Raw genomic sequence first — 20,259 nt, forward strand, 5'->3', positions numbered from 1 at the left:
CTTGGAGTAATTTTGGTGCTCTCATAGCTACAAGGACAGCAATCCCTTTATGACCTCTTTACAGTCAGATTTCCTCTGGAGAATTAACCAGGTAAATCTGGTGCACACAATTAAAAAACTGGGGTGACAAAATTGTGTAAATGTTATACTCCTACGTTCCATCCCCTTTCCTTCATACTTATGGGACATTCCTCCGTCCTGTGGGACGGAACTGGAGCACTTTGTAAAAAGCATCACATTTTTCAAAAATGTGTCCTTCTTCTCTTTTTACGCGGGGTACCGCACGTGGCCGTAACCCCACCCTCCTTAGTTCCGCCCAGCGCATCGCCCATCAGTCCTTTTCTCTGCATGTTCGGGACTGGACGCACTTGTATCTTCGGAAGATTTTTTTCCTTTCAGTGTCCTTCTCTCCTACTCTGGCTTAGTCCTGTGGTAGTCCCGTCTTTGCCGTTTCGGTTAGATTTGACTAATTGTTCTTCCTGCAAACTACGCTTCGCTAGGGCGGATCCCCATCCTCTTTGTTTAGAGTGTTTGGGTCCGGACCATCGGTGGGAGTTGTGCTTCTGTTGCGATTCCCTTTCGGTCCGGGCACTTCTATGTCATCTGGAGCGGTGGGAGGTGTTTCAACGCGTTCCTCCTATGCATTTTCAGAGTTTCATCAACGAGAAGAAGAAACGCCCGGTAAGTTCTTTAGTTTTTAGGGCACCCCGACCGGGGGACTCCTTCCTGGGGTCTTCCCGGTCCGGGAGGGGCTTTCAAAGCTCTGTCACAGAGGTTTCCCCTGAGGTGTCTTCCAGGCCTAAGAAAAGTACCAGAGTTTTCTCAGAGGGTCTCCGTAAGGGGCCTACTCACACCGGATTGCAATCCGAGGCCCCTCCTGTGGGGGCTATTCAGCGGCCCGGTTCTACTGAGGCGGTGGGTCCCGGAGCTTGCTTCGAGGTCTCCTTGTCTGGAGCATCCCATCCTGACACTGGGGCATGCCCCGAGACCTCTGTTGAGGCTTTCTGTACCGAACCAAGGTTTGAGGCCCCTTGTGAGGGAGCTGATACAGTACTCGGGTCCGAGGTTTCTCTTTTGGAGGCTAAGGTGACTGACAGAACTGAGAACCCTGTTAAGGTCTTGTCGGTGAGGTGGGTTCCTCATCAGTCCCGCTCTAGTGGTGATACTGGTTCTGTTGAGGGGGCACAAAGTGAGGTCGCTGACCATAATTCCTCTGTTACCAGCGTTGCCGAGGTTCTTCATTTCAGAGGCTAATTTGGCTGCTATTATGTCTCAGAAACATCCTAGGCCACACAGTTCCTTGTGTCAAGGCTAAAGTCAAGACCCCTGACCGGTCTGTGGAGATCCCTGTCTCACTCACACATGTGACACAGTTCTCCTCAGGTGTTGACAAAATGGCGCCCGTTCCCGCGCGAACTGCGATGGCCATTTTTGATTCTTCCCTTACACCTACACCTACGCCATAGGCGTTGGTTGCTGGGTGCATCTTTTCGGGTGAACAGCGTTTTTCTGGTGCACCGTTTCGGCCAGTTTATGACAGGAACGCTCGGATGCCATTACAACACTCGCTCCTTGCAGCGTCTGTGCCGTTGATCTACGTCAACCCGGCTGGTGAGGACCCCTCTTGGCAACCCTCGCCTTTGCAGCCCTGGAGCTATTCCGCTCACGAGAGGCTTCCTCCTGCCACAGTGTCTAAGCCTTCGGTGGAGGATGCCTTCTTCGGAAAATTTCAGAAGCTAATGTATTCTGAGCCCAATATTTCAGAGGTCTGTTTAAGGAAATCTCCCCTCCAGGGCTCGGTTCATTTCTGACGGTTCCCGTCACAGCACCGGTTGTTCCGGCAGCTGTCCCACCTCTACCAGTTGGCCCACCTCCAGCCCTTCCGAATCCGCCGCCCTTGGCTCCAATTGACAAGTCTTCGGCGCAGCCAGACAATGACGCAGGTCAGTCTGGACGTGTTGAATGACACACAAGGGGATCAGGATGGCGATGACCAGCCCCGCTCTGTTAGGGCGTTCCATGACCGGGTACTGGACATGATGACTCTTCTGGATGTTCCAGTACCTGAGGCACCTCCTCCCCAGGAAGGGGTACTTTCAGGGGCGTTCAGCTTATCTCCTCAGGAGCACACTGGCTTGTTCTTTCAGAAGGACGTTTTGGCCGAGGTCCCCAAAGTCTGGGATAAGCCACACTCTGGACTGCATGTTAACAAAAAGATTGGCGCTCGTTATAGGCTTCATACTTTGGAGAAGGTAGCCTTAGCGTCTTGCCTGCTTCCTTCCTCCACAGTGGTGGCGGTCGCTACGCTTCAATCCAGACCGGATTCAGCGTCATCTACAGCAGCAGCTTAGGTTCTGGCCAAAGAGGACAAGCTGCTTGACTCTTTGGGAAGGAAGATCTTTGCTAATTCGGCTCTGCAGTTGCGCCAGGTGAACGCAGAGCTCATTTTAGCGGGGGCAGATATGAAAATGTGGAAGGGTCTGTTGGAATTTGAGGAGTTCATTCCTGTGGACAAGCTGGATGATTTTAAGGCTGGCTTGTCATATGCCAGAGTCCTGGCGCAGGATGTGCTTGAGGCTGTAGCGCACCATGTCGACACCTCGGCTTGGGGCCTCATGCTAGGCGTGGACACGTCTCGTCAGGCTTGGCTTCACGCCACAAAGTTTTCCAAGGAGGTGCAGGATAAAGTTCTGCACCTGCCCTTTGACTGCAAAGAATGGTTTCATTCGTCAACAGACGTAGAGCTGACTAAAACAAAGGACAGCACCCAGACAGCCAAGTCTCTTTTCAGGGCTCAGAGAATGCCCTTGCAGCCTCGGCCCTCCTCTGGTTTTTGGGGGTTTCTAGATCGAAAGACGAGCAGAGTCGATCCTCCAGCTGAAAACTCCTGTCGCCGTCAGCAGCGAGGCCGATTTTTCTCTCGGTCCAATGCCGCCTCCTCAGGATCTGGGGGCCTCGCCACGAGAAAACCGCTAAATGAGGCTATTCGGCACTCGCACGAGGCCCCGGTGGGAGGACGCATTGCGTCTCACTGAGAGGTGTGGCAAACCATTACCGAGGATCGGTGGATCTTGTCCGTTGCTCGGAAGGGCTTCCGCTTGCCCCTTCCCCCTGCCGCACCCTTCAATCCTCCCTTCCAGCAGTCGGGGACACCCTCCCTCAGAGCCGAAGTCCAGAAACTTCTCGATCTCCCCCTAGGGGAGCGAGGGGAGGGCTTTTACTGCCGTCTGTTTATGGTGCCCAAACCCAACCAGGCTGGCCTATGCACCATCCTAGACCTTTCCCACTTCAACCTTTCTCTTCCGCAAGAGAAATTCAAGATAATCAACCCCTGTCAGATAAAGTCCTCTCTACAGAAGGGCGACTGGCTCAGCGTGGTGGACCTTCAGGATGCTTGTATGCATATACTTATTTGGAGCCCGCATCGGAAATACCTACGGTTTACCATGGGGGAGGAGCATTTCTAGTTTTGTGTGCTCCCGTTTGTTGTCAGCTCGGCACTGCGTGTCTTTACGAAGATGTCGGTCATCGCAGCTTATCTTCGGCTACAGGGTATCCATGCGTATATGTATTTGGATGATTGGCTGCTCCGCAGTTCTTGTCCTCTGAAAGCCTTCGAGCAACCTTCAGTCTCTCCTCCAGCTCCTGTTTCACCTTGGGCTGTTGGTGAACTGGCGGAAATCCTCCATGACGGTCTCTCAGGACTTGATCTTCCTGGGTTTTTGTTGGAACACAATCGATTGCAGAGTGTACCTGACTGGGGACAGAATGGCGGATCTGTTCGCCACATGTCAGGTGTTTATGCAGTCGGAGAGCATGTCAGCCTGATGGTTTCAGAGGCTTCTGGGCCTCATGGCTTTGTGCCTGCTGGCTCTTCCTCTTCTCAAGATGAGGACCCAGATGGCTCTTCGGAGTTCATGGCTTCAGGCAGTGGATCCAGATTCCAAAATGATACTGGTTCCATGGTTCATGAGGACAGACCTCTTGTGGTGGTCATCTGTCAGCAAGCTGTCGGTGGGCGCTCCCTTTCAGGACCCTTGCCCGCAATTGACTGTCAAAACAGACTTCTCTCTTTTGGGTTGGAGGGCAACGCTGGTTCATCTTCAAGTTTCCGATCTGTGGTCGCCACAGGACAGACAGCTTCATATAAATTTTCTGGAGCTTCTGGCTATCTTCCTGGCACTGAAAGCATTAAAACCAAGTATTGTCAACAGAGTGGTCAGTGTCCGCACGGACAATGCGCTGTCCATGTTCTATATCAACAAGCAGGGGGGGTACCAAATCTCCTCCCCTTGTGGATCTTGCCATTCGATCTGGGAATGGGCCATTCAGCATGGTATCTGGCTGGTAGTGGTTGACATCTCGGGGCAGCTGAATGTCACTGCAGATGCCCTCAGCCGACAGGTAATTGTCAGCTACGAGTGGGAACTGAACACAGAGATCCTATCAGACATTTTTCGCTGTTGGGGCACAAGAAGTGAACCTCTTTCCGACATCTATAAACAAGAAGCTTCCCCTTTATGCCTCCAGGTATGGGCTCGGAGCCTCTTCACTCAGCGATGCTCTCGAAATTCCATGGCACAATATGAAGGCCTACGCCTTTCCGCCTCTTCCTCTGATCCATCGGGTGCTTTGCAAGCTGAGGAACAGGGTGAATTGCTGCCTGCTGTTATAGCCCCTTGGTGGGCAGCCAGGTTCTGGTTTTCGGAGCTTTGGCATTTTATCAGTGTGCCCGCCGCTCAAGCTTCCACAGGATCATGACCTGCTTCACCAGAGTGATCAACGACTGTGGCACCCCTCCCCACAATCGTTCAGCTTGGCTGCTTGGTGCCTGATTTCAGATCTTTAGAGCATTTCAACTTGTCCGCGGATAACATGCGCATTATTCAAGCAGCCAGGAAGCCCTCAACAATATCTCAGTATAAAAGTAAATGGTTGCGTTTCTGTCACTGGTGTTTGGCGAGGCACCTAGACCCCAGGGAGGCTACTATCGACATGGTATCAAAAAATGTGGGATCGCTATAAACCTGTGTGCGCTCGTTCCCACTCAGAAAACTTGTAATGAACAGGTTGGCTGCAGGTTATATCCTACCCTCAAACTTCCCACAAAGCTTGTAAAAGTGAAAATTAGAATACAAGGTTCGGGCGGATATCTTGCGCTCTAACCATATATTTTTTAACTTTAGTTTCAGAAATGATTATTTTTACAAGTCCAGCCTTTTTATCCATAGATTACTTCCAAGTCAATCCAAAAAACCGCTGGCATAATATATCTCCAAAATGAGTGATTTTATTCTTCAAGCATACACACAGCCGACACGTGTTTCAACCTGAGGTCGTTTTCAAGGCTGTACCAAGTTACATATTCATCACGTATATACATTTGTGTAAGTTTTTAAAAAAAAACAAAAAATAATAAATAAAATTATAATCCATACCATACAGTGTCACATACCAGGGCATGATGATGGGAAAGTCACGTCATATTCAAGTAAATAAATTCCAATTTCAAAGAAAAACAAATAAAAACCTCAAATTAGTGTTAGATTTAGGTTCAAATAAACAGCATTATATAAGCCTCATATATGGTTAATTATTATCAATTTGTGTCCCATACACCATGTGACCCATTCCAGCAAACCCACATTGTGAGTCCCTAATTAGAAACTAGAAATATATTCAAATAACATATTAGTGCATTAAACACAGAATTCAAGGGTTTTATGGGATTTATGCTTACCCCAAATGTTCTCCCTATATCTTTTTGATTTCGGTTGTCAATACCCGACAATTTCATTTGACAATTCCTTTCAAGCCTATATAGAAAAACTCTGATATATTATATAATATTATGAGCAGTATCTACAGTTCCATAAATTGGTTCTTGTATAATTAAAAAAGTTATTAGAAAAATTCACTAACCTGAGCAACCGAATAATAATTAACCATATATGAGGCTTATATAATGCTCTTTATTTGAACCTAAATCTAACACTAATTTGAGGTTTTTATTTGTTTTTCTTTGAAATTGGAATTTATTTACTTGAATATGACGTGACTTTCCCATCATCATGCCCTGGTATGTGACACTGTATGGTATGGATTATAATTTTATTTATTATTTTTTGTTTTTTTTAAAAAACGTACACAAATGTATATAAGTGATGAATATCGAACTTGGTACAGCCTTGAAAACGACCTGAGGTCGAAACACGTGTCGGCTGTGTGTTTGCTTGAAGAATAAAATCACTCATTTTGGAGATATATTATGCCAGCGGTTTTTTGGATTGACTTGGAAGTAATCTATGGATAAAAAGGATGAACTTGTAAAAATAATAATTTCTGAAACTAAAGTTAAAAAATATATGGTTAGAGCGCAAGATATCCGCCCGAACCTTGTATTCTTACTATCGACATGGTCCTGTCTTTTGTCTCACATTTGGCAGAGTCTGGCATCCATGTCTTGTCCTGCAGGACATATTTATCAGCTGTTGCCGCTTATTTGTCCACTGACCAGTGTTCCTTTTCACTGTCTAATCCAGTTATTAAAAGACACTTTGCAGGTCTGATGCATCTTTATCCTCCTGTTCGCAATCTGCATCCAATGTGGGATTTTTGTATTTTTTATTTTTTTTTATTTACTTGTTTATAATCATTAAGATTTTTACAAGAACATTTCCAATCAAGAAGATTCATGAAAACATCGAAATACGTTGGACTGTAATTCAACCAGTGTTTTTGGTAGACATAGTTTTGGCGGCAGTGCTCTGATTTATCTTTTCCATTGCAATGTTCAAAAGCTTAGCAGATGCCATATCCCATCGAGTCTTATCGCCTGTAATAAGGCGATTCCACCATATTGCTTCGTTACTAGCGAATGAATTTGCCAGCAGGCGACTGAAAAAGGCTTTCCTGGCTTGATGCAGAGCTGGACAAAACATCAGCAGATGTCTGATAGATTCAATCTCTTTGGGATTTTTGCAGAGTCTGCAGGCTTTTGCCTTGAATCCTGATCTGATAGCAAGGATTTCCTGAGTTGGTAGGACATTAAGACGTTCTTTCAAAAAGGTTCTCATAAGTGATTTTCTTGGGTATCTTTTGCAGTACGTCATAGGTTCTTTCAATTTGTTTATAGTCATTGGGGGATGGGCTAGTAGTTTGTTAGATGTTGCTTTTTCATTGGTGGTTATCCAGTCCAAACACTCCAATTTTGATTTATCCTTATCGGATTGCTCTTCAGTTTTTCTTGAGTGCAAACAATTTCCTGGAGTTTTAAATTTTGGGCCTTGGACCACTCAATCATAAAGCGATTATTGCCTCTATCAATCTCTTCTGCTATCATGCGGTAGATTTCAAGGCTCTCAGGATGTATGATTTTCCTATATAACTGTAGGGTGCTGTGGTCCACCACTGCTTTCAAGCAGACAAGACCGAGTTCCCGTCTTATCAGTGCTACAGATGTAGAGTTTGGTAGACCCAGCACCGATCTCCAAATGAAACCTTCAAGTTTTTGCCATAATAGAGGAGGGATTGTGGGTGTGGCATCCATACCATACATCAAAGAGGGGATGATCTTGGCCTTGTAAAAATTGATCGCCGGTTGGAGTGAGAATTTGCCATACTTTATGTCCACTGCTCTCAGTTGAGCAGCTAAATTCTTAGCCTTTGACCACAGTGATTCTTACATATTTAGGGCTTTCTTGGAGCTTCAATTTGAACTCCGAGGTACTTGAATGAATCCACCACTTCAATTTTCGTCTCGTTGAGATGCCATTGAGAACTCTCTTTTTGGTTCCTGGTTTTTGAAAGATAATTATTTTAGTTTTTGATTTGTTGATCTCTAGATTGTTTTCAGTAATGTAAGTTGTAAGGTTATCAAGTTGTCGTTGCAGGCCGACCTGTGTAAGATCGAGCAAAATCAGGTTGTCAGCGTAAAAAAGCCCCGGGACCGTTGTTTTTCCTATTTTGGGTGGAAATGACCTGATCTTGTTTTGGCTGTCTTTGAAATCACCAAGAAAAGATATGAACAAGGCTGGTGCCAGGGGGCAGCCTTGCTTCACTCCACGGAACGTTGGTATTGGATTCGAAATTAGTCTTTGGTTGTTTAGGCGGACTGTGATACTAGTGTTTGAATGCAGGTTAATTATGGGTTCCAAGATTCCTTCAGGACAATGCCAGGTCCTTAGTTTGCACCACAGTTTCTGTCTGTCCACTCTGTCGAAAGCTTGGGACAGGTCGACAAACGCTAGAAAAATTTGTGGTGCTCCTATCAGGACTCTTTCCTTAAGTATGTTCAGGCACATTATGTTGGCACTAGTGCTGGCGTTTTTCTGAAATCCTGTTTGCAAAGGGTCGAAGCACAATGAAGTGAGGGCCCATTTACGAAAGTGGGTCAGAAGTATTGTAGCAAAAACCTTCCCAATAACATCGAGAAGGGCTATTGGCCGATAGTTCAGGGGGTCTTCTCTGGCACCCTTTTTAAAGATCGGGACGATCACAGCTTTGGTCCAAGAGTCAGGGATTATTTTTCTTTCTCTACAGACTTCGAAAATTGAGCTGATAAGATTTGACCAGTCGTCCGGATGTTGTTTCAGATCGCAGTTAGCAAGTCCGTCGGGCCCAGGGGCTCTTGACGACTTCAATTTTAGGATAGTAGCTTTGATCTCGTCGCTCTCTGTCTGGTCCACCCAAACTGTGTCATTCGGTTGCTTGATTACATTGTCATTTCCTTTTAGTGATTCAAACAACTTCAGGAAGTGAGCGGTCCATTTTTCTTCCGACACTGGGTCGATCATATTCAAGTTTAGATGATTCTTCGGTTTGTTGATGAGCGACCAAAAATCTCTGGATTTTTTGTTGAACAGAGCCTTCATCATCGCCTCGGCGTCCGACTGGTATAAGAGACATCTCGAATTTCTCAGCCATTGCTTGTAATTTCTTGTTTCAGAGGTGAAGTTTTCCCATAGTATGGTTCGATGCAAGGTTACAGTCTCTCTTTTTAGCTTTCTTAGTAGTCTGCGTTTGATAACCAGGGTCGTGTTGTATTAGTTGGTGTAGTGGTTACTGAGGTTGTTTGAATTCTTCTTAGGATTTTTGAAGGCAAGAAGAAGGGGAATATAGCTGGATCTTGCCGCGCTTTCTTGCGATGCATGGTCAGACGTAAAGTTGTTGAATTGGTCTGTGAGCTTACGAATGTCTGAAGCAATCATACATAGACAAGTTTGTTGTGAATTTGTCTCAATTAGCGATTGATAAGATTGTAATTGACGCGCTTTACTTCTGCATATGAGATTCAGCAGGTTGTGGTCGCTGTCCTTTTTTCTGATTACTTCGAATGACACTATGTGTAAAAACACAGGTTCAGACGCAAAGATGTAATCAAGAGTAGCTGATGACCTGTCGCGCTCCCAGGTCGGTATTAAAGTGTCTGGGTCAGTGGTAGTGGCTGAGTTCAAAGGTTTTCTTGATTTCATGATAGAACTCCAAGCTAGTCCCCTAGTTATTGCGGATGAGTTAATACATTGTTTTGTTTTGCATGTATTGGGGGTAATACAATTCGCGTTACGGTCCCCGCAAATCAGGATGTTAGGAGAATTGTATTTAATTGCAATCTCATCAATAGTGTTAGCCACTTTGTCGCAGAAATTCTCTGTGGAAATCTTTTGCGGATTCCAGTAGACATTTATAATTGTTACCATGTCAGATAACGAAAACTTGTCCACTTGGGTTGGCGAATTCCACGTGGTCAGTACGGCCAGAATTTCATAACTACGGGTTATGACCTTTTTGATGGATATTCCGGATCCTGTACGGGTAGCTATCAGTAAGTCCGAGGAAGGATGTCCCGATGGACCTTTAAAGGCTGGTGATGTTTCAATGCAGTAACCATCCAGGGCCGGTTTTTCCCGTAGCCACGTTTCCTGAAGGCATATGACATCGTAAGAGCCCAGGTCGTGACTGTCAGGCTTAGTAAGATGAACGTGACCTCTAGTATTCCATGACACTATACTTAAGGTTTCTTTTAAGTCTGTTTGCTGAATTGGTTGGGATGGGAATGACGTCGACTTAACACCCCTAAATGGTTGCTATCTTTTAAGCCCTGGAGTTAAGACGTTGCGGAACCAATTCCATTTATCTTTCTTGAGTTGATTTGTCGGGGCTTATCGGGAACTGCTCCGAGGTTTTTTTTTAGATCCTTTTCATTTTGCAGAGAAGCTCCTTGGTCTTGGTTGCGGGTGCGAGATGCAGTTGAGTAAGATTGTTGCCATTCATATTAATATTTTTTTCTGAGGTCTCCCCTAGGGTCTGTTCTTTCAATATTCCTTATGGTATGCCTTGGGAGATTAGTTTTAGGATGCCCATCTGATGTAGATCCATTGGTTCGCAAGTTGTTTGAGGTAGTAGATAAAGGGCTTCTTCCTCTTCTCACTGGTCTGTAAAAGTCTTCTGTTCGTGATTTGAATCTGTAGTTTTTATTAGGCGATTTTCTGTGATTGTCTCTTGGTGATTCTTTTGAGTTGGTAATTGGGATCTCGTAGAGGTTAAAACCCAAATGGGCTAAATCCGCATATGTTTCTTGCGGTATATCTTGAAGTGCTCGTTTTTTGATGTGCAGATAGGCCTTTCCTTGGTTCTTTCTATGATAAGGTACGATCAGGGTGAAGTTATCTGATTTTAAGTTCTGTAGAGTTTTCACCCTTTTTAGTGTTCTGGGAACCGTATTTCTATTTCGAATCATGTAGTGGTCATTTTATGTTTTTTGTTCAATTTTGAAGAGGCGGGTCGATCGTAGTGTCAGGTCTCTTGGTTTTTCTTGGTCATCCATTGGGCGTCTCGACAGACTGAGTCTTCGATTGGTTTGATTAGTAGATGCTGATGGCACGTTCTGTTGAATACATTTTGACGAGTCTGATGTCAGTTTGGTGGCTTTATGATCAATTTTACTAGTTGTAGGAGATGGATAGCTTTCCCCAACTGAGGCACGATTTGGCAAAGTCGGTGTTTGAACAGGCTATTTGTTTAAAGTTTCTGATTGTGAGACTCTTCTCTCTGTTGAGTCCCAATGTTGGGTTAGATCCATCAATGAACTTTGAACTATGAATTCTTCCGTAGTCTTGGGAGAGGTGGAAATGCAAATTACTGAATTGTTAAGACTTTGTTTTTTTTTTGGAGAAGATGATGATTTTTCTTTCATTGAATCCTTATGTTTGGTTCTCGAAGACATCAAGGAGTCAAGGGCCGACACTATTTGTGAGCCACTGGAATCTGATTCACTGGTCGTTGAGACTTTCAGCAATGGTTTACTTTTAGAACCCGGTACTGTTTTTGGTTGATTTTCTATTGCTTTCTGATGTGCTCGTTTTTTGATGTGCAGATAGGCCTTTCCTTGGTTCTTTCTATGATAAGGTACGATCAGGGTGAAGTTATCTGATTTTAAGTTCTGTAGAGTTTTCACCCTTTTTAGTGTTCTGGGAACCGTATTTCTATTTCGAATCATGTAGTGGTCATTTTATGTTTTTTGTTCAATTTTGAAGAGGCGGGTCGATCGTAGTGTCAGGTCTCTTGGTTTTTCTTGGTCATCCATTGGGCGTCTCGACAGACTGAGTCTTCGATTGGTTTGATTAGTAGATGCTGATGGCACGTTCTGTTGAATACATTTTGACGAGTCTGATGTCAGTTTGGTGGCTTTATGATCAATTTTACTAGTTGTAGGAGATGGATAGCTTTCCCCAACTGAGGCACGATTTGGCAAAGTCGGTGTTTGAACAGGCTATTTGTTTAAAGTTTCTGATTGTGAGACTCTTCTCTCTGTTGAGTCCCAATGTTGGGTTAGATCCATCAATGAACTTTGAACTATGAATTCTTCCGTAGTCTTGGGAGAGGTGGAAATGCAAATTACTGAATTGTTAAGACTTTGTTTTTTTTTTGGAGAAGATGATGATTTTTCTTTCATTGAATCCTTATGTTTGGTTCTCGAAGACATCAAGGAGTCAAGGGCCGACACTATTTGTGAGCCACTGGAATCTGATTCACTGGTCGTTGAGACTTTCAGCAATGGTTTACTTTTAGAGCCCGGTACTGTTTTTGGTTGATTTTCTATTGCTTTCTGATGTTTGGCCAATGACGAAACAGGTTGTGAGAGCTTTTCCGTTTCCCTTTTGAAAACAGGGGCCAGTTCAAGTCGTTAGATAGAGCTTCGGTCTGGATTTCTTTTTCTAGAGTAACTGGCGTGGCCGGTTTGAGGCGATGAAGTAAATCTTCCAGTAGACTCAACTTTGAGTCCCACAGCTCTTTATGATCCTTACTTCTTTGGTCCAAAGCTGTAATGTAGCCTTTAACAAAAATCAGTTTACTATGCATCATTGCAGTGATGACGGTACTGTCTTTCAACGAGTCATTGATGGCTTCATACAGCTTCCCAAATGGTGATAAAGCTATTGTAATAGCTGACATGATTGTTGTGAGATCTATTTTTTTAGTAGGCAACTCCTTATTTCCTGAAGTAGGTATTTCACTTAGTCTTCGGTTTTTGGGAGGAGATCGAAATCGTGGAGTGTTCAGGATCGGCAAGTATGGCACATCAGAGTGATCTTCTGTTTGTGTCTGTCTATCATCGAGGGTCAGTTGGTCAAGAGAAGGCCGTGTCACAGGTTGAATCGATGGTATGGATGCTTCTGCTGCAGGGCCACATATGGACATTAAAGGTGTTTGTTTTCCATGCGTTGGCCCAGAATCTTTAGTGCTGGTCGGCCCGCTCGGTTCAAAGGTACTCTCCTCCATTGTTGGTTTGTTTTGGGTGCCGGTTAGGTTGGGGTCGTCCAAATTGAGTATCGCTTCTGGAGATTCTAGCTCTTTATTGGCATCTTTAACAGAGGACGCCTCGTTGTTTAATTTAGCTGAAAACCTTTTGGGCGCTGCGTCGGTTCTGGGCGCTATAGATGCCTCTTTTGGTCCTGTTAATTGGTTTTGGATAGCTGATTGAATCTGTACCTGGTTCAGGATCCCGGATGTTAATTTCCTTGCATTACTGACTGGCGGAAGGTACTGGATAGCCTCCACGATTTCTGCATCTGAAAGTTCTTTTGTTTGATCCAGCTTTCTTTTGTATTGCTTATTTATAAAGTCTTTAAGTGCACTGGAGAGAAGTGGCGCTGGTAAGGTTGATTTCCCTGCTTTCTTTGAGCTAAGTCTTTTTTGTTTTACGTTTGTTTTTTTTATTTTTATTGTTATGTTTAATAACCTCTTGGCTTTCTTGGTTTTCCAACTGGTCTGCAGAGCCTTGCTCTGGTTGGAGAAAAGTAGAGTCTGTTGATTTAGCCATAGGCACACAAGCACTGGTGTTCTGGGGTTGCAAAAGAGGGCCCTTAAGGCAGGCACAGGGCACTGAAACTGCTATTTGGACGTTCTCCGGCGAAAGAGTGTTTTCCCAAAGTCTTGGGGTTGGCGCCTTGGGAACCAAGTGATTGTTTCTAGTGCTTGAAGATTCTAACGCCGCATGAAATTGGGCCCCCACCAGAACTGTCGTTGGTGGTGTTGTTGAAATGGTGGCCTTTTGAAAGACCTCCATGGGGCCCCCCGGCTCTGGCGACATCGAATCGCTATGCCGTATTGGCTGAGTAAAAAAGTCCTGCACCCAGGTGGTGCTCGTAGGAGTCGGCGTCACAAGCGCCTGAGTCGAAATGGGGTGCCACTCACTGATCCTTGGTGCCTCAGCCATAGCAGACTCGCTCCTGGCAACGCAGGCTGTGAAACCACTGCCCGAAACCGTCAGCGCAGGGGCCTGGGCCTACCGTCCTCCGACGGACGAAACCAAGGCACCCCTTGTCTCAGTTACGAGACGGGATGGCTGAAACGGCCAGGCGAGGAACGGGCTGCAGGGTGAAGAGGAGCGAGCCGCTGGCGAGGAGGACGAGGGGACCCGGCAGGACCCCACTGGTTGCACGGAGACGTTGGAGGACGCCGAGCCACAGATCCACTGTACCGGTGAAACGGGTAAGTCGGGGAGCGTGGTCACGGTGGGCTCTGTCTCACAAATGGTCACTATCACGTTTGCCGGCTCAGATTTGTCCAAGATGTTTATGGAAGTAATTACAGATGAGTTTAGAGAGCCAGTGGATAACTGGTTCACGACAATGGGAAAGACCAAGGGGCTCTGTTCCGTTCTGTGCATAGACTTGGATTTAGGACTCGACGGGCACATAATACTCATAGTATTCGTAGTATTCGAAGGGGTGCAATGATGATCTTACAGGGTGGCCTTACCTCCTTCGATTCTTTTCAAACAGGGTACTGGTACTGGTTTTGTTTTTTTGATATTGAGTGTTTTGCTGGTGCTCCGTAATATTTGGGTTTCCAGTGAGGCCTCCGACGGAGTTTCTGATGAGTTCGCTAACTGGGGGCGGCTGGGCCTCAGTCATGACGGTAGGCTCCATACTGCTCCTGCTGCAGACGACTGCTGACCCTCTGCTCACCCTCTGCTCATGCTGCGCTCACCGCTCTGCGGTGAGACAGCTGATTAAAAGTACTTCCCACTGGCAACACAGTAGAAAGACTGCAGTGCACGGACGACTGCTCACCCTCTGCTCACGCTCCGCTCAACGCTCTACGATGAGACAGCTGATTAAAAGTACTTCCCACTGTCAACACGGTAGAAAGACTGCAGTCCACGGACGACTGCTCACCCTCTGCTCACGCTCCGTGGGTTTTGAATGTGGTCCTCACTGCCTTGTGTCATAAGCCTTTTGAGCCCATGGCTATGGTCGATTTTAAATACCTTTCCTGGAAAGTGTCCTTTTTGATTGATGTGACCTCGGCAAGGCGTGTAAGTGAGCTTCAGGCCTTTTCGGTTGAGCATCTATTCCTTATTTTTCATAAAAATAAGGTTGTCCTACGAACAAATCCCGCCTTCCTTCCTAAGGTGGATTCTGATTTTCATCTGAATCAGTCAATTTCATTGCCTGTATTCTTCCCGGACCTGGCCAAAAGGGTTCTGCACTGCCTGGATGTTAGAAGAGCCCTTACGTTCTATCTGGACAGACCATCTGAGCTTAGAAGCTCCTTGCAGCTTTTCGTCACCTTTGGAAATCCGCAAGGAAAGGCGGCCTCGAAAGCGACCATCTCCCGGTGGATTGCTGCCTGTATTTCTGAGGCGTATACCATTCAGGGTCTTCGGGCCCCAAAGGGAATTCATGCTCATCTTGTGAGGGGCCTTCCAAAAATATGTTCCCTGGGAGACCATCATGAAATCGGCTACGTGGGTTTACCCATCAGCTTTTTGTAAGCATTACTGTCTGAATTTGAGCTCCAGGGCTGATGCTCAGTTCGGTCAAGCTGTGCTTAAGAATCTGTTTCTGTAAGGAGTTTCCATCCACCCGTAATTCCTGTGAGGAGTGCTTGGGAATCCCCCATAAGTATGGAGGAAAGGGGACGGGACGTAGGAGTATAATAAAGTTACTCACAGTAGTGACTACCTTACTCCTAGTCCATAGTCCCTTTCCTCCATACGCCCGCCCGCCGTCCCCTCTAAAAAGGTTCCTCTGTTATTGCTTAAAGGTCATGGACCTGGCGATAGAAAAGGACTGATGGGCGATGCGATGGGCGGAGCTAAGGAGGGGAGGGTTACGGCCGCGTGCGGTAGGTACCCTGCGTAAAAAGAGAAGGACACATTTTTGAAAAATGTGAGGCTTTTTACAAAGTGCTCTGGTCCCGTCCCACAGGACAGAGGAATGTCCAGTAAGTATGGAGGAAAGGGGACTATAGACTAGGAGTAAGGTAGTCACTACGGTGAGTAACTTTATTTGAATAAACTTTTATTCAATTAGTGATTCTTATATTTAATTAGTTGTCCACTACACATGTTCAACCACCAACCAGAAGGAGTATTCACATATCTTGTACAAAATCCTACCACGACTAGCAAGTGTCTATGTTAGTGGACATATGTGATCCATATACATACATTCAAATGGCACTGTCCCCTTTGTTAGTGTGCTCTCTTAGTTTCCTGGAATTGGCAACTTGTTTGCAAGCATATGGAGCAATTCATTATGTACTGCCGTAATTATTTACTAAGCCCTGGCCACCAATAGCTGTCCTGCAAAAGCTGTGTCATAGTTGCCACCCCACAGTAGGATGAGGATACACCTGAACATGTTGCAGAGACTAGTTTCCACCTGTCCTGCTTATTGGGTAGTGTGACGATTCACAGGATCTCGTCACTTCTCCCCAGAGGGGAGCCCTTCCATGTGAGGCTAGGAAGATGAGCCCACTGTGTAACAATCCCCTTATGGGTGATGGAAAACTTACATCACAGGGAGAGACTCCCCTCATGGGGACAAGGACTCCAGTTCCGTAAATTGGAACTCCCTAACACCCTTACCTGTGAGATCATGAAATCCTTGAGGTTCTACAATAACCAACCCAAGAGCACTACCGTTTCTTACTGAAATATTCCCTCCTTTCCTCACTTAAAACTTAATACTTCCAAGACAAGGAGGAACATACAGAGTCATAATAAGTAATCTCAGAAGTATACTGAGAAGGCGAACATTGAAGGAGTGATGCAAACCACTCCTTTTCCAGGTCTAGGTCAATGCTCTCATTGGGACACCTGAGCACTCTTTTCCTCCAAAACTCTGGCCACCCTCTCTGGGCCCTATACCCCCAACATCCTGTGAGGCCAAAAACCTTGGGGTCATCTTCGACTCTGCCCTCTCCTTCATACCTCCCATCATAGACCTTACCAAGAAGTCCCACTTCCAGCTCCACCTCCTCAGAGACATTCTCCCTTTCCTCACCTTCCCCCAGAAGCTCAATGTCTCCAGAGCTCTGGTCATCTCTAGGCTGGACTACTGCAACAGCCTCTTTCTTAATCTGCGCCCCCTCCAGCTAATCCAGAACAGGGCTGCAAGACTTATCCTTGGTCTCAAGCCCAGAGATCGTATCTCTCAGCCCTAAAATCTCTCCACTGCTCCCGATGGCTGCAAGGATCAAATTCAAGACCCTCTGCGTCATCCACAAGGCTTTCTGGGGCCTGGGACCACGCTATCTCCAATTTTCCCTTCCTAAATACTTCCCCGCTAGAGCCGTACGCTCCTCTAACTCCAACTCTTTGACTGGCAAACGCTTCTCCAAGCAGAGGGTGGGGGGCAGGTCTCTCTCCTTGGCTGGTGCCTCCCTTTTGAACAGCCTCCCTGCCCCTCTCAGACTTGAGCCAGACTTCCTTAAGTTCTGGAAACTGCTGAAAGCTCTGCTATTCTCTACCTCTATCCACCACGCAGTGACAGAGCTCGACTTCCTCCCGGGACCCTTGTCTGCATACCATCTCTCAACTACGGTCTCCTGCACACTACCTGCTCAATAAAATAAAATAAAATAAAATAAATAAACAGTACTGAGATGGTCCTAAGGAGGCATGAAGAATACTCCATTGATACCAACGAAGGACGATGGCACTCTACTGGGCAAGACGCAGCCACAGGACATAAAAAGCAAGAATGGTCTCGATGAAGACAGAACCTGGTGTGAAGCCTGTCAGCCCCTGGAGATTCAAACCTGAGAATGAGGAAGTGAGCAGGAGAAGCTAGTCTTCAGTCGTGAGGACACCCTGGAATGGTCAACAGAGCACTCTGTCGTCAAACGGAGATCCGACCTCCACAGAAGCTGGAGAGAGGTCGACGGTAGCATGACCTCTGGGAGGTGGACCGTGCAGGCCTGCAACTACGCTGACACCGAAAAGCCAAGCGCCCCGTGGAGCCAGCGCGGTGCAGCGGGAAACAGAGAGAAAGATGCAAAGAGTGTTCAACAAGAGCGAGCGAGACCAACACCCCAGGGAAGAATCTATGACAGGCCCCCACGAGAAAGAAGGTAAGGCGAGTCATGGGAGACCCAGTAGGGGTTTGGGCAAGAGTGAAGAGTGCTTCGGGAGTAAGCTCCCTTATTGCAGTAGTTACAAAGAGGACACCTAGAGTGAAGAGTGGCATAGGAGTAATGTCCCTCATCACAATAATTGTAAGGACGATACCAAGAGTGAAGAGTGCTTCAGGTGTAATCTCCCTGGTCATGGAAGGTACAGAAAAGATACCAAGATTAATCACCCTCACCACAGTTATTACAGAAAAGATACCAAAAGCTAAGAGTGCCTTGGGAGTAATCTCCCTCGTCATAATAGCTGCAAGAGCGATAAGGAGGATAAAGATTACTACCAGATTTTTAGAAACTGTGGCAAAAGCCAAGGACACTACGGGAGTGATCTCCCTTGTTGCAATAGACAAGAAGAAGGGAAGGGAAGTCCAGGAATACAAATGCAACACTGAGAAAGAATAATTGTTGGACATTTAACGAAGCCCAAAGAAGTCCCTGGGAAGGATTACAAGGATTTATCAGAACTGTTTTTATTTATTTATTTTTTATTTCTATAGCGCTGCAGCCCGGGGGCACCAGAGCGCATTACAAGGAGATTAGGATAACACATGGAGATGGGACAACATGTCATAGGTACAACCAATCAGGGTGTTTAATGGTCTTGTCTTTGTACTGTTCATTTATTTGAACATCGGGGTTTTCAGTTTTTTCCTAAACTGTAAGTAGTTTGGCTCTAACCTAAGGTGGGCAGGAAGTTCGTTCCACTTGGCAGCCGCTGTGATGGGGAAAGCCCGGCCAAGTCCATTTCCTTTTTTTGAGTGCAAGACTTTCACTAGCCCTTGGGTTTTAGACCTTAGGACACGGCTTGGTTCGTATGGGGTGATCTGTTTTTTTAGATAGGCAGGGGTGGATCCAAATAAACAATGATGGACGAGGGACATTGATTTAAAGGTAATGTGGTCTACCAGGGCCAACCAGTGAAGGGATTTTCTCTCCTCAGTGATGTGTTCCCTTCTTGATTTTCCAGTGATTGTTCTCACTGCATTGGCCCCCATCATCAATGAGTTCCCGTAGTCCAATCTAGATAAGATTGTGGCGCTGGCGATGATGGAGCTATTTTGTTGACTCAGCACGGGCCTAATCTGTCTGAGGAGTCTATGGTGATATTGGTAGGATTGTTAAGATGTGTTACATGAGCATCAGCTCCCAGAGATGCTTGAAGATAAACACTTAGTGTCTTCACCTTGTCAGAGACCCTAACACCTGAGTCTTTTATTTTAAAAGTTGAATAAGCTGGATCTAATTTAGCCCTAGCCATGAGCTTGGTCTTGCTTCTATTGAGGCACATCCAGTTGGTCTTCATCCATGCCTCAATGGAGTTGTAAATACAAGTGAGCTTGTCGTTATCTGTGGTGTGACAGCCACTTAATTCAATAACTAATTGTATGTTGTCGGCAACATTTGTGACAAAGACTGCTAAGTTAGTAAGTAGGGTACAAAGACAGCGCAAATAGTAATTGAATAAGAGGGGTGAAAAACTGGCTCCGTGGGGTACGGCACAGTCAACTAATCGGGAGCGGAAGAGTAATCACCCCATTAAATCTTAGAGCTCCCATCTTCTAAAAAAGAAGAAATCCATTCGATGGCTTCTTGGGAGCAGTTGTAAACCCCCGACCAACTGGCGGTTACTACCGCAATGGCGACTGATCTGCCATTGAATGTTCCATCATGTTGTTTTGGAACAGTGAGCTACGCTCTAGTTGTTTTCCAACATGGCCACCGCTGGGAAGTACATATCCTTTTCACTCCCAGCGGTCGGCGCGTTGCAACCGTCTGGATAACTTTTCCTCGTTTGGTGAAGACACTTAGTGTTTTCTTTTTTTGCTTCACACCGAAGCTCTTTCTTTCCCTCTCTCCCTCGGCTCCTCTTTTGCGCTCTTTCCACCCCTTAGCGCTCGAAGCCGTTCGTCTCTTTCTCTCTCTTCGGCTTCAGATGCTTTCCGGTTTTTTCCTCTGCTCACTGCTCCTTGGTCTGACTTGTTGGGGCCCTCCCCAACTCCTCCTCATCTGCGCTTCCTGGCTCTTTCCACTCTCCTTTTTTGGGGGATTCTGGTCTACCCCACTATCAGCATTACTTATACCTCAGGCAGTCCTTCGGTCCCACTCCTTTCACGTGCCGCCCGGCTGATTCGCTGCTCCATTCTCTACACCGTGAAGCTGCACAAGTTTTCTACATACCTGTTCTTGCCGGAAGGTTTTTTTTCTGCCTTCAGGCTTTTTCCCCATAATTACAGCCTGTCCCCAGGATAGGAGCCACAGAATTGCAATTTACAGGCATCACTGTGCCTTCTACCCGAGGTAGGCATATTTTTCGAAAGAAAGAAAAGGATTACCTGG

Source organism: Ambystoma mexicanum, chromosome 2q, assembly GCF_040938575.1.
Source record: "Ambystoma mexicanum isolate Mex_15411 chromosome 2q, UKY_AmexF1_1, whole genome shotgun sequence".
Taxonomy (NCBI): Eukaryota; Metazoa; Chordata; class Amphibia; order Caudata; family Ambystomatidae; genus Ambystoma; species Ambystoma mexicanum.